The sequence below is a fragment of the Cimex lectularius genome, unplaced genomic scaffold, assembly GCF_000648675.2.
Source record: "Cimex lectularius strain Harlan isolate CLEC.00 unplaced genomic scaffold, Clec_2.1 scaffold99, whole genome shotgun sequence".
Lineage (NCBI taxonomy): Eukaryota > Metazoa > Arthropoda > Insecta > Hemiptera > Cimicidae > Cimex > Cimex lectularius.
The window spans coordinates 1,014,956-1,027,432 of NW_019392713.1; the positions used below are offsets into that span (position 1 = coordinate 1,014,956).

Sequence of the window (12,477 nt, forward strand, 5' to 3'; positions counted from 1 at the left end):
CAAAAAGCTCGATTTATGGGTACCTGATGAGCTCTTTCCTGGCGGCAGTTGAAGCACAATTAGACATGCGTTTCGTTGTCTGGGCAAACCGAGCCTTTTTTTTTCAAAATAATAATAATTTGTCATTAAAAATGAATTGCGAACGCCATTTAGGTCGGTCAAAACAGTGGTTCGAAGACAGGACATGGAAAATCAAAACTTGCCCTCGAAAAACACAATAATGATGGTCAGTTCAGGTGAATCCATCAATTCTACAACTTAATGATTTGAACTTGAACTAATGTATAAAAAACGTAGCAAAAAACCAATCTGCATTGATAATTCGGAAGCGTCCTGAACATCTAGACAACGTCAGACCTCATGTTTTAATGACTGTGAATAATTTAATGGGATGCTTCTTAAACTACGTTTCGTTGTTTGACAGGCGAAAAATCGAGCCTTTTCTCCAATGAATTACCTGCGATAGAAAATGGCTTGTGTATGATAGCGTCGGTGATGGTGACCGTATGGCTGGTGTCATTTATTTCCTTTTTGCCTAAAGGTGACGGTCACTAATAATTAAATTGACAAAAGCCATCAAAAACTGGCCGAACTTGGGTATTTATTCATACACAACACAGATCTCAAGTTTCAAGAGTATTTATTCTTCCACTCCCAATTTACTTACCAGACTTGTCTACAACAGAATGTCATCTGTTTAGGATCTTCATTTAAAGGAAAAATTTTGAAAATGATTCACAACTCCTAAAAGCTTTTTCTGATTTTCTTTGCTTTTCAGGACTCTGATGTTTCAGTTCTGAAATGAAAAAATTGGCTACAAATTGGGGAAAGTGTAAAGAAAAAGAAGCTAAACCAAGATGGATAAAAAACAGGAAACACGCTTTTGATAACTTAAAAAGTTTGTCATCATCATAATCCTGTTTGACTGGAAGGCGGAATGTACAACAATGTGCGTATTATAACTAACCTAATTGAGGATCGATGGGGAATTCAACATTCCATCGGCTCTCTCACACTACACATTCACGCCAATAAATACTTCCATCTCAACCACCCACGGGACACAAAACTATCAACAAAACAACCCTCTCTGCCGTGCTCAATTACTCATTACGAAAGTTTAATTTAATCCATTTAGGTTTAGTGGTCTAATTGAAGAATAATTAACAATAAGAAAATTAATCGAAATAAGTAATTTGGTCAATTGGACTACGAAACATAAATGGATTTATATTTAATAAGTAAAGAAGTATCACTTCACTAACAGCTCCCCATGGCCATTTCATAAATCGCTAAGAATCGAATTTTTACTATACGACATTTGAAAAATGGCAAAAAGAGGGAAAATTCAAAAGTGTAAGTTGTGAAAATGACGACGAAGGGGTGAATTCTGAAGCATTAAGTCATTTGTTAAATTTTAATTTTTACAAGATACGAAGGAAGACTAAACGTATATTTTTGGCATGCATTTATTTAATTGTAAATATATTCCTGCTTGTCTATAACGAATTTCTTCAATCTTTCAACCTTGTACAACCCCTTTGCATCAATAATCTACAATGGTTTAATTAGATTGTTCGCATTTTTGTATTTTTATAGATTCTGAATGATTTTAATGTATTTTTTTTCAGGTGTTTGATCTGTTATTATGGGAAAAAACACTTTTTAGAATTACCACCTTATTAATATCTCTCCTGATACTCCTACATATTGGCCAACAGATTTAACCCGTCTTCCCGATCTTGTACACTTTTTCATCTTGAAAAACCTCTGACCTCTGCATACTTCAATAACAACCCTCCACGATCTCTCCTCAGACCATAGTCCCATTCTCCTAAACATATCCCTCATCCCAATTCCCAAACCAAATCCCGAATCTTCGCCTTTCGCACCCAAATAGAAAATTCCATCGATCTAAGCACTTCCTTAAAAACCCCAGAAGAGCTGGACGAGGCTGTAATTGCCATTCAGCTTGCGGTCAGGATGTCACACCTCTCCAGTCCTCCCAGAACCCCCATACTATCCAAACCCCTCCCTCACACATTACGAACCTCCTGTACATAAAACGTCAAGCCCGAGCCGCTGGGCGAAAAAATTTTTTTCAGACTTTTGATATTTCCTTAGTTTTATAAAGGTTTTGTGGATATTTTGACCAAATTTTAAGAAGATTGATAAACGAAATTAATTTGAAGTGGCAACAGGCCAAAGTCGCTAACTCGCAAATCTCGACTCAACCGAGGCTTCAATTTCGATAAATCGAAAAAAAATAATTTTCAAATGTTTTTTTTAGACTTTTGATATTTCCTTAGTTCAAGGCATCCTTCCGACCATCGATCCTGTAATCAATTATCCCGTTCAGCTAAAAAAAAATTAAAAATCTACCGCAACAAAGCTTTTGACTCCTACATATCCAACCTTACGACCTCTAATAAATCACTCTGGACAGCCACGAGAAGAATCCTCAAACACCACATTCCATCTTTTCCCCTCTGTCGAGACGATGGATCATGGGCCAAATCTGACCAAGAAAAAGCCGATACATTTGCTCGACATCTCCAAGAAACCTTCACTCCTCATTCTGAGCCCCGCAATGCTTCAATGGAAGCAGATAATGATATTGACGAATAGCTTACATCTCCCCTTCCTATGTCACTCCTCCGAAAGCCGTCACTCCCGCAGAGGTCAAGTAGTATATCCTGTCTCACTTACCAAACCGCAAAGCTCCTGGTTTTGACCTGATAACATCCCAAATTCCCCAACAACTCCCTAAAACAGCCATTATATTCCTTACATACCTCTACAATTGTGTACTCCGACTACCCATTTTCCCTTACTTAGGAAATATTCTAACATCATCCTCTTCCTGAAACCTGGCAAACTAGTTCAAAAACTCTCATCGACCAATTAGTTTACTCCCCATCATGTCCAAAGTATTTGAAAAAATTCTCCTCAAAAGACTATTGCCACAATTAAAGTCTAACCTCCTCCCCGATCATCAGTTTGGCTTCCGCCCCACCATTTCACAGTCCAGCGAGTGTTTCGCGTTGTTGACCGTATATCCTCCTCCCTCGAGCGCAAAGAATATTGTATGAGAGATTTCCTTGATCGCGTTTGACCGCGTGTGGCACAGGGGACCTCTGTACAAATTGAAGTGTGTCCTTCCAAATACTCTTATCTGACAGAGCGGTTCTTTCGGGTCCGACAAGGATCAGATAACTCCGAATACTGCTCTCTGGCCGCGGGAGTACCGCAAGGCAGTGTGCTCGAACCAATCCCGTACATCTTTTATAGTACAGATATTCCTACTAAACCTACCATCTTACTTGCATCCTTCGCCGTTGACACAGCTGTACTATCCTCCAATTCTGATCCTGCGGTTGCTTGGGAAGATCTTCAGGAATATATCTCATTTATAGCAGATTGGTGTAGACAATGGAAAATGAAGATAAACGAAAGCAAGAGCGTCCATGTCACATTTACACTCCGAAGCAAACCCCCTCTCACAATATACTACAACAACGTTCCTATCCCCAAATCCGACTGCGTTCGCTACCTTGGGTTCCTTCTAGACTCACGACTAACGTGAAATTAACATACACGACTGACAGGACAAAACCAAAAGACAAACAGACGGTGTGGACTACTGCACAGACTTATAGGACGACAGTCTAAACTATCGAGAAAAAAACAAACTTACAATTTACAAAACACTACTACAAACGATTTGGACATACGGAATATAACTGTGGGGAACCGCTAAACCTTCCAATATCCAACGTCTCCAATCCTTTCAATCTAAAGTCCTCAGATCCATTGTAAATGCTCCTTATTATGTCTCAAATGCTACACTCCATAACGACCTTCCAATTCCTTATATCCAAAGATTTATTCCCCAAAAATTTACCAAGTTCCACAAAAAACTCTCCCACCATCCAAATAGTCTTGCCCATGCCCTGTCCAACAGAACCCATCTCTACAACCCCAAAAGGCGTCTCAAGAGGAAATGGCCCCGCGACCTCCTTTCTGAGTAAACAATAAAACTACATAAACAAAGAGAAGAGGGAGGATAACATTGATTACTCCCCTCAATGTAAATATTTGTATATAAGTTCATGTATCCGCAAATTATATATTGTAAATAACGATTACAGATTGTAATAAATAAATTTAAAAAAATTAATATCTCTATACTTAACTCTATGCAAAATGTATACCACAATGATGTAAAAAATGTCTGGTGTTTAGTGAGCGTTAGTAATGATTATTAATAATAATAAATTATTATTAATTATTAGTAATAATAAGATATAAAGAATATTCTTATTTTTAAAGGTATTTTTTATGTTAGTGGCATAGGTTTAAACTCACTATAAAAATATTCGATCAAAATCCAACAACGCAATTTTTAAGCCTCTATTCGTGAGTACAAAACGTATACTTATTATTATCCAAGTACTAAAAATAGTAGGTTATAGCTTGTTTCAGATCAACCTGGTCCGCCTAATCTCGCTGTTTGAATCAGTAAATCTTTCATTCGTACAGCGATCAGGGACGATTAAACCTCAGATAGATACCAAATAACATTCATGAACAAACACAACTCAACAATAGTGATCCACACAACTAGGACCAGTAAGTAGGTACAATCAAATGAAAACGAACGTTATAAAAGACAGGGCAAATTTCACAGACAACCCCTAATTAACTATTAATAGCGCCAAGACGATGCTAGGAATGAATACCTAATCTCGACATCCTCCTCCCACTTACTAGGCATTTTACAGAACCTAGAAAGAGCACGATAACAAGAGATAGACATCGGTTCAAAATGCTGAAAAACGGTTTGAAAGCCGGAACGCGACTGAAATGACAAATACAGGTAGGATAGGACCTAGGACAACTATGACAACTATGAATGGAATGAATGAAAACAACAAACACTTCCATTTACACTTTAGCGCAGTGTATTTTTCAGAGGTTCGTAAACCCGGTCTATTTGTTACCGGTCCAGGTGGGGAAATTTCTTAGGAATGGTGTAAAAATGTAAACGAAAACTTCATACTCTACCAAATTTACAAATGTTCAATATAAATATTTTATATAAAATTTTAACAATGTACTATAATGTATTTTCAATACTATTTTTTTAACATTTGTTTATTTCAAACCTTTAGTAACATCTTAATTTCATTGTGCATTGCTTCAAATCTAAGTTATTCTTTGTTATTTATATCGAGGTAAATATTGTCCTATAAATTTATATACCAGTATTTTCAATAATTTCTCTCTTTTTCTTCTTCTAATAATTAGTATTATATTTAATATTGTCAAATATTTAGTAAAAAGATTAATTAATTATAAAGGTTAAGAAATCCCTCATCATATTATCAGTGTTTCATAATTAATTGTAAAACCTTACAAAAATTCAATTTTAAAAACCAAAGAGGAGTGCATAAAAATATATAATGTAAAATTCATGTTAAGTAGTAGAAACCTTCAAAAATTAAACTTTGCGAGATAAAAAAAAAATTAAAATCAAAACGATTCAATCTTTCTCCCTTCGCTCTCCCTCTCTCTCTCTCTCTCTCTCTCTCTCTCTCTCTCTCTCTCTCTCTCTCTCTCTCTCTCTCTCTTTCGCATATTCTTCATTTGAGAAAAGGCTCGATTTTTCGCCTATCAAGCAAAGAAACATCGCATTGAAGAGCCATTCCATTAATTTATTCACAGACACTTAAAATATGAAATTCTAGGTTGTTTTTATGTGCACATTCGTTTGTGGAATTCAGATCTTCTTGAATTTTGCAAATGTAGATCGGAGATAGACGGACTCATAATTAGGGAGTCGTCGGTATACAAGTGGTAATGCTGAATGGGGTCGGTGAGATCAGTGATGCAAATGCTGAACACAAGAGGGGAACGTTTTGAGGAACACTAAAAGTTAAGGGAAAGAAGGAGGATTTGTGGCCATTCAAGAATATTTCTGCTTGAAAGTAGCAGGTAAGGAAAGAGAAAAACCATCGGATGATACTGTTGGAAAAAGAAAAGGATTCAAGTTTGGGTAGCATTGATGAACGATCGACGGAATCAACGGCTTTGGTAAAGTCAAGGGGAATTATTATAATTTTTTGTTGGTCCAATTGCGATGTGTAAGTACTTAATTACTAATAAAGTATTGAAATTCTCTAAAATTCTTTTGGCCAAGTATGCAACTTTGTAGGGACATGGAGGATAAAATGTCTATTTTGGCATTTGGCCAGACACGATAGATCGGTGACTATCAAGCGATGGACCTCCCGTAAGGAATTGAAAAATATTGTTTTAAAAAGTCAGTGTCACAAGCGGGGCACTGACTTTTTTATCTCAATCAATACCTTAAATACAGATTAATTAATTGAAAGATATTATTTGGTCAAGCGGACCACGAAAACTAGTGAATTTAATTGTTTAAAAAATATAGATAATAGAGTTTAAAGTGTCGTATATAATAAACACGATTGTTGTGTTTTGATAACCAGAGAACCGATTGCTTTAACGATTTTCAAAGATTTTGACACAATTTCAAGGAGTTGCGAAGTATTTCTTTCGCGGGTGATTGGGGTGTTTAAACCGTTGCTATCTCCTAGCATTCCTAAAGGGTTTTTTGGCCTAGTGTGCAAATTTCTGAGAAACGAAAAGTGAAAACACAATTAATTTTGAAGAGTAGGGTGGTCGAAGGGGGACCCACGTGGTTGCCCGGCTGCTCCCCTCCACAAGTGAGCGTCGTGCCATGACTCTCACGGATCGCGACTAGTCTCCATTCGGTTCCTGGTCCGTTCTGAACCCTGGTCGGCACCTCGACCTCATACAAGGTAAAGATTATCATATTCCATAAAGCTTTAGTTAACAAAAAAAAAAAAAGAAGTATTAGCAAAAGGTCTGGTTTAAAACTACGTTCCCTCGATCCACAATTTTTTTTTTTTTTTTGCGAAATATTCAAAAAATATAAAAATCTGTTAAAAAGCTAATATATAATTGTGTCCCGAACCTTGTCTGGTTTGTATTTAGCCGGGTGGGAATCCTGGCAAAGGGGTGGAATCGATATTAGGCTGATGCAATTCTTTCCAGATCCTCGTGGCCTCCTTATCAATGAACGCAAGTTGGCAAAACTATCCACGTTTCCTGTGTCTCGTTTCGCGACGACGTCGACGTTTTTGGACGCGGTACAATTTTTTTTTATAACGTAGTGGGAACGCAGGCTACGTCGCAGGGACGGAACACGTTTCCCCGTTACCCGGCAACCAGGCGGCGTAACTCCCAATGCCGGTAGTACACGTTTTGCCTGCTATGTTCACCTGCAATATGTTAATAAACCTGTCATTTATCAGATATATTATTATAGGGCTAACATGTACTTTTTATTTGTATGATGAAATCCTAACTATCAGTAATGCTAAAGATAGGAGTTTTTATAATTTTTATTGTTTGACTTTGATTTTTAAGAACTTACTGTCTTTTCATATTTAAATTTTTTTAAAGAAATTTTGTTTAAAAAAAATCCTGTGGTTAAATATTGACTATTGTTAAAACTCAAATCCCCACTAATGACACTATTTCAAAAATCAAATCTATCAATATTGTAAAATATGAAACTGTTTTCTTTCTGCGAGCATTACATTTGTGACCCAAAAAATTGCTGGTTCAAACCCCATTAAAAAAATTAAACCGAATACTTTCCGTATGTGTTGGGTTACAAAAGTAATACTTTTAGAGGAAATAGTTCTATATTTTATATTATAGGTAGATTTGACTTATGATTTTTTAGGGGGGAGGGATTTGAATAATGTAAACCATCATACGTTTTTTCCTATTTAGAAGTATTGTACTTTGGGCGTGAATCTAAGGGGCTTAGAATTCGAAACCAAAGTGCAATACATACTTCCAAATGTGCTTTTTTCCAAAACCATCGGAAGCGTTCCAGTGATGAGCCAAATATTGGGTGAAATTGTTAAAGGACACCCCACCAAAANGAATATAATTATAATTATATATAATATAAAAACGTCAAGCCTAACAGTAATGCAAAATATAGAACTACATATTCGGTTTCTAAAAGTATTAATTTTGTGCCAGAAAGAAAGGAAATACTTCCATATTTTACATTATTCATAGATCTGAGTTAAAATTACATGTTTTACAAAAAAAATTCTACATTTATTTTTAACAAATGTTTGGCTTAAATTGTAAGAATTCACCTACCAACCCTGTCAAAAAAAGGAATTTTTTTCTCCTCTTCGAAATTTCGAAACAAGAACAAAGAAAGTCTTGCCTAACTTTAAAAAAATTAATTAAAAAATCTAATTAAATGGCAATTTCGGTTCGTAGCACAGTAGTTTTTTTTAAAACAATAACCAAGTTGGACTATTAATAATATTTTAATTTGTCTCGAGCGGGATTCGAACCCATGACCTTCGGCTGTTCGAATTGTGTGTTCAAATCCAGCTCGTGAAACTAACTTTTTCATTTCAACCAATACCTTAAATAAAGTTTAATTAATTGAAAGAAGTTATTTGGTCATTTGGACCACGAAATATAATGGACTATTTAAAAGTTATAATGTAAAAACAAAAAATGAATATAATTAAAATATAATTAATATAATTTTGAATATATATAATTTTAATACATAAATGTAGACAAGTATTATCCCATATTCACTCCTTACAAAAATATATAAATAATATTCCTTGCTAATACATTAATAAATAAATATAATGATAATTAATGACAAATATCATCATATTTTGTGTTCAGATATATTGCTCCCTAATCAACGCTATATCTAACGATTATTCTAAATAATCATTAATTAACGGTCAGTAAATACGACATATTGCTATATCTAAGCTTTAATCAACATTGAGTCCAAAAATAAATTTTAAAAAATTGCTATCATTTTGGCTTTCTATCTTTCTTCTCGGGATCCGAGCCAAGAGAAATTACCGTTTTTCTACTCACAATCAGTTGGATATTACCGTTAGATTTTAAAGATGAGATTTTTTCGCACTAATAATTTCATGCAAACATCTTTGACATATCCTGAAGGAAGAGATTTCCGGTTTTCCAATGGCTGTGATCCTGTTGGATTTGCATAAAAACCATGAGGAGTTATGCAGTTTTCTGAAATTTCGGAACACCTGGAATCTTAGGAGAATAAATTCCGGCCAAGAATGCATGTTTTTTTATTGTTAAGAAAAACACACATTAATTTAAGGGTTTTAAAACAAATCGGATTTTTTAAATTCAAAATACAATTCTTTTTTCTACTGTACTGGAAATTATTGATGTCATTGATTACTGTTATTATTATTACTGTAATTGATTTCAACCTTATTTTTCTCACTTATAATCCAATAACATGTAAACGTTGACTTACAAGAAAGAAGAAAGAGATATCCTGCTATCCAACTGTTATAATCTCGTTGGATTTGCATAAAATTCAGAGGAGGTATCTTGAATATTTTGTTTAATCTTACGTAAAAATAAATCGACTGAACGAAGGTATAAATTCATTTTAAAAATTTATTTAAATTACTTAAAAAATGTGAGATTTTACATCCTTCATTTTGAATTAATGAATGCAAAATAGTAAGCTGATAGGCAAAAACGAACCCATAGGAGAATCGATAGAAGCAACTTCGTCAAAGTAAATAGCGAGAGTACACGGACCCCACCCATCGTAATAACGACTTGACAAAATAATTTTTATTCCTTTTCTTCAGTTGTTTCTGCACAATTAATAATTGAATATTGAAGATATGAGACCCTTGAGTAGACATTGTCAGTTTAAATATGAAAACTATCATAAATTGAAAAATGATTTGTTCATTTTTAATCATCTGTTTGCTCCTTTTGTCTTTCTTTTGTTCTACAGACGCGTTTCTACTGCAAACTCATGGAAAATAGATTAATATAAATGCCTTAAACAGTTTAAAAATTGGATTAATTTAATTGGATAAAGGCTAATTTATCTTTTTTTTGTTAATTTAATTTCCTGACGAATCGCTTTTTTTCAACTGACTGGAAGAAAGGCCGTCGGCCCCTTTCATTATGGGAACATGAACTCATTCGCATTAACATTTCATCATACATGCATGGCTTGGCCAACGCTTCGAATCCACCCTCGGTTTCCTTGTGGTTTATGCGAAAATGAGAACCATCTGTCATAAAAAAGATAACAATTTACTAATAAATAGTATAATGATTTATTAAAACAATCCTTTGTGAAGCAAGATTGAACAAGTTTTTGTTTTCGAGTCGTGATTAATCGAGTCAGCAAAACTGAAAAACGTGATCTGCAAATCTTTGTTTATATTAAAAAACAATCCTTTTTTTAAAAATATTAAAATTAACTTTCCATCTACTATGTACTTCCATCGAGGGAATAGAAACGACTCAGGCATTCGTGGCATGTGCGCCCATTTTGCAAAGGAAACTTTCAGATTGCTTTTATAGACTAATTACGGAAAGCTTGAAAGTTCCATAACGGCTTTTCATAGGACATCAGTGGTTAAACTAACATTACAAAAACACCCGTACTATCGATCCGAAAATGACTTGGGCCTCTGCTAACCTACAATCCTATCGACCAAAGCCCGCTCATCAGTCTTGGGTTTCTTAATACCGGCGGTAGGAAAAACGAAACACTTTTAGAGAAAAAAAATATTGCATGGAATATAACCATTTGGGAACAAACACGTTTTATTGCATTTAAATCAGTATTGACTCTTAACGAATCTTTTTTCCTCATTGACATTAACGACAAAATTGGAACAAACACCTGACCGCGTCTCACGATCTTCAAATAATCGTTGGTACAAATATTAACTCATTTCCTTTCTTACTTTACATGCATTATTACTCTTTAAACCCCCCCCTCCGTTAAAAAGCAGTTAAGAATAATTTACCGAATTATCTATATTTACTGAATCAGTCGAACTCGTAAGTCAAGCAGGTAGGGTACAAACCCCCTAAACATCTCTATTTGTAAAGAGGCTTCGCCATGGTGGAACCTCTCTTTACCTGAAAACAGACTTATTTTGGTAAAAACCGTTCATATTTCTTTTCCTCTCCCTTTGAAGGTTTGAATATGAACGGAATTTTATCTTTGCTGCGGTAGCAACTTTGTGAAACGATTGTGTTAATAATAAAGATAAATTGCATCAGACCGAAGAATAAATCGAGAGCATATTCCAAGTTATTCACACGATTATTTATTTTTCTGAATTGTTTTTTTCTGTAAATATTTAACAGTGTGCAGTCTTCTACTGGGTAAAATATGCAATAGATAAAATGCAAAACATGATACAGCTTAATGGTTACAGTTCTACTTTTAACCCTTGAAACCACACGTAAATGGCACAAACATGGCTTCCAACGTTTGAATTTTATTTTATCGATTTCACACTCATTTTTTTAAAAAACTTATTGGCATAAATCGTAAAAGTGAAAAGGAGAAATTTGCCTTTCTTAAGGTTTTAACAATTTTGAATTTTGACAAAATCCAGAGGAGTTATGAATTTTTAAGTGGATCGTCGAACTTCCTGGGAAAATAATAATATTTTTCAATACATATTATTAATACTATTTATTTTACAATATTATTAATATATCATTTTACGCCCTAACATTTAAACCTATCTTAGGATAGCTATATACCTTCTGAGTGCTATAATGCTCTGACTCCAAACATTCACTCATAAATTAATATATCCTATTGCTATCCAAAGCTTTAATTTGTCCATTTAAATACTTAATTTGGAAGGATGTATGCAAAAAACCTATTTTAAATTATAAAATTTATTCCTGTTCTTTAATTAGAATATCGAATTTTTGTTCCATAATTTAAACATTTCTCATAGGTTCGTATGGCCAATAATAATACTATATTATTAATTCCACTTTTTTATCTCAACTAAAAACCTTAATTAATTGTAATATATTATTAATATTCGTTATGTTTAGTGGCCTAATTGCCCAAATTACTTTTTTCAATTAATTATTCGTTTTATGTAAGGTCTTGGTTGAGATGAAAAGTTAGTGACACGAGCGGGATTCGAACACGCGGCCTTTTGTACTATTATTAATGTTAACTAATAACTATTCAATAGTATTATTAATATTACTTTACAATATTATTAATATTATTTAATAATTAATAATTTAATTAATGATCTTTCAATTAATTAAGGTTTTTAGTTCGATCCATTCGGACACCAACTTCCCACCTCAACCCCACCTTTTGAATTTTTTTGAGATGGGAAGTTGGTGTCCGAATGGATCGAAGTCACGATAGCTGAAGTGGTAGAGCTGCGACGTATCTAGCCGAAGGTCGTGGGTTCGAATTCCGCTCGTGACACTGACTTTTTTATCTCAACTAAAAACCTTAATTAATTGAAAGATATTAATTGGTCAAGCGGACCACGAAAACTAGTGAATTAA

The 12,477-nt window shown here is 34.2% G+C and overlaps 1 protein-coding gene across 1 annotated transcript in view; it reads left to right on the forward strand.

Annotated features, from left to right (window-relative positions):
- The first annotated feature begins 6,746 nt into the window (after positions 1–6,746).
- Positions 6,747–12,477, forward strand: part of LOC106662617 (proton-coupled amino acid transporter-like protein pathetic) — a 50,959-nt gene continuing 45,228 nt past the window's right edge. The window contains exon 1 of the mRNA XM_014386831.2: positions 6,747–6,848. The gene's annotated coding sequence lies outside the window, so the exon portion shown is untranslated. The remainder of the gene's footprint in view (positions 6,849–12,477) is intronic.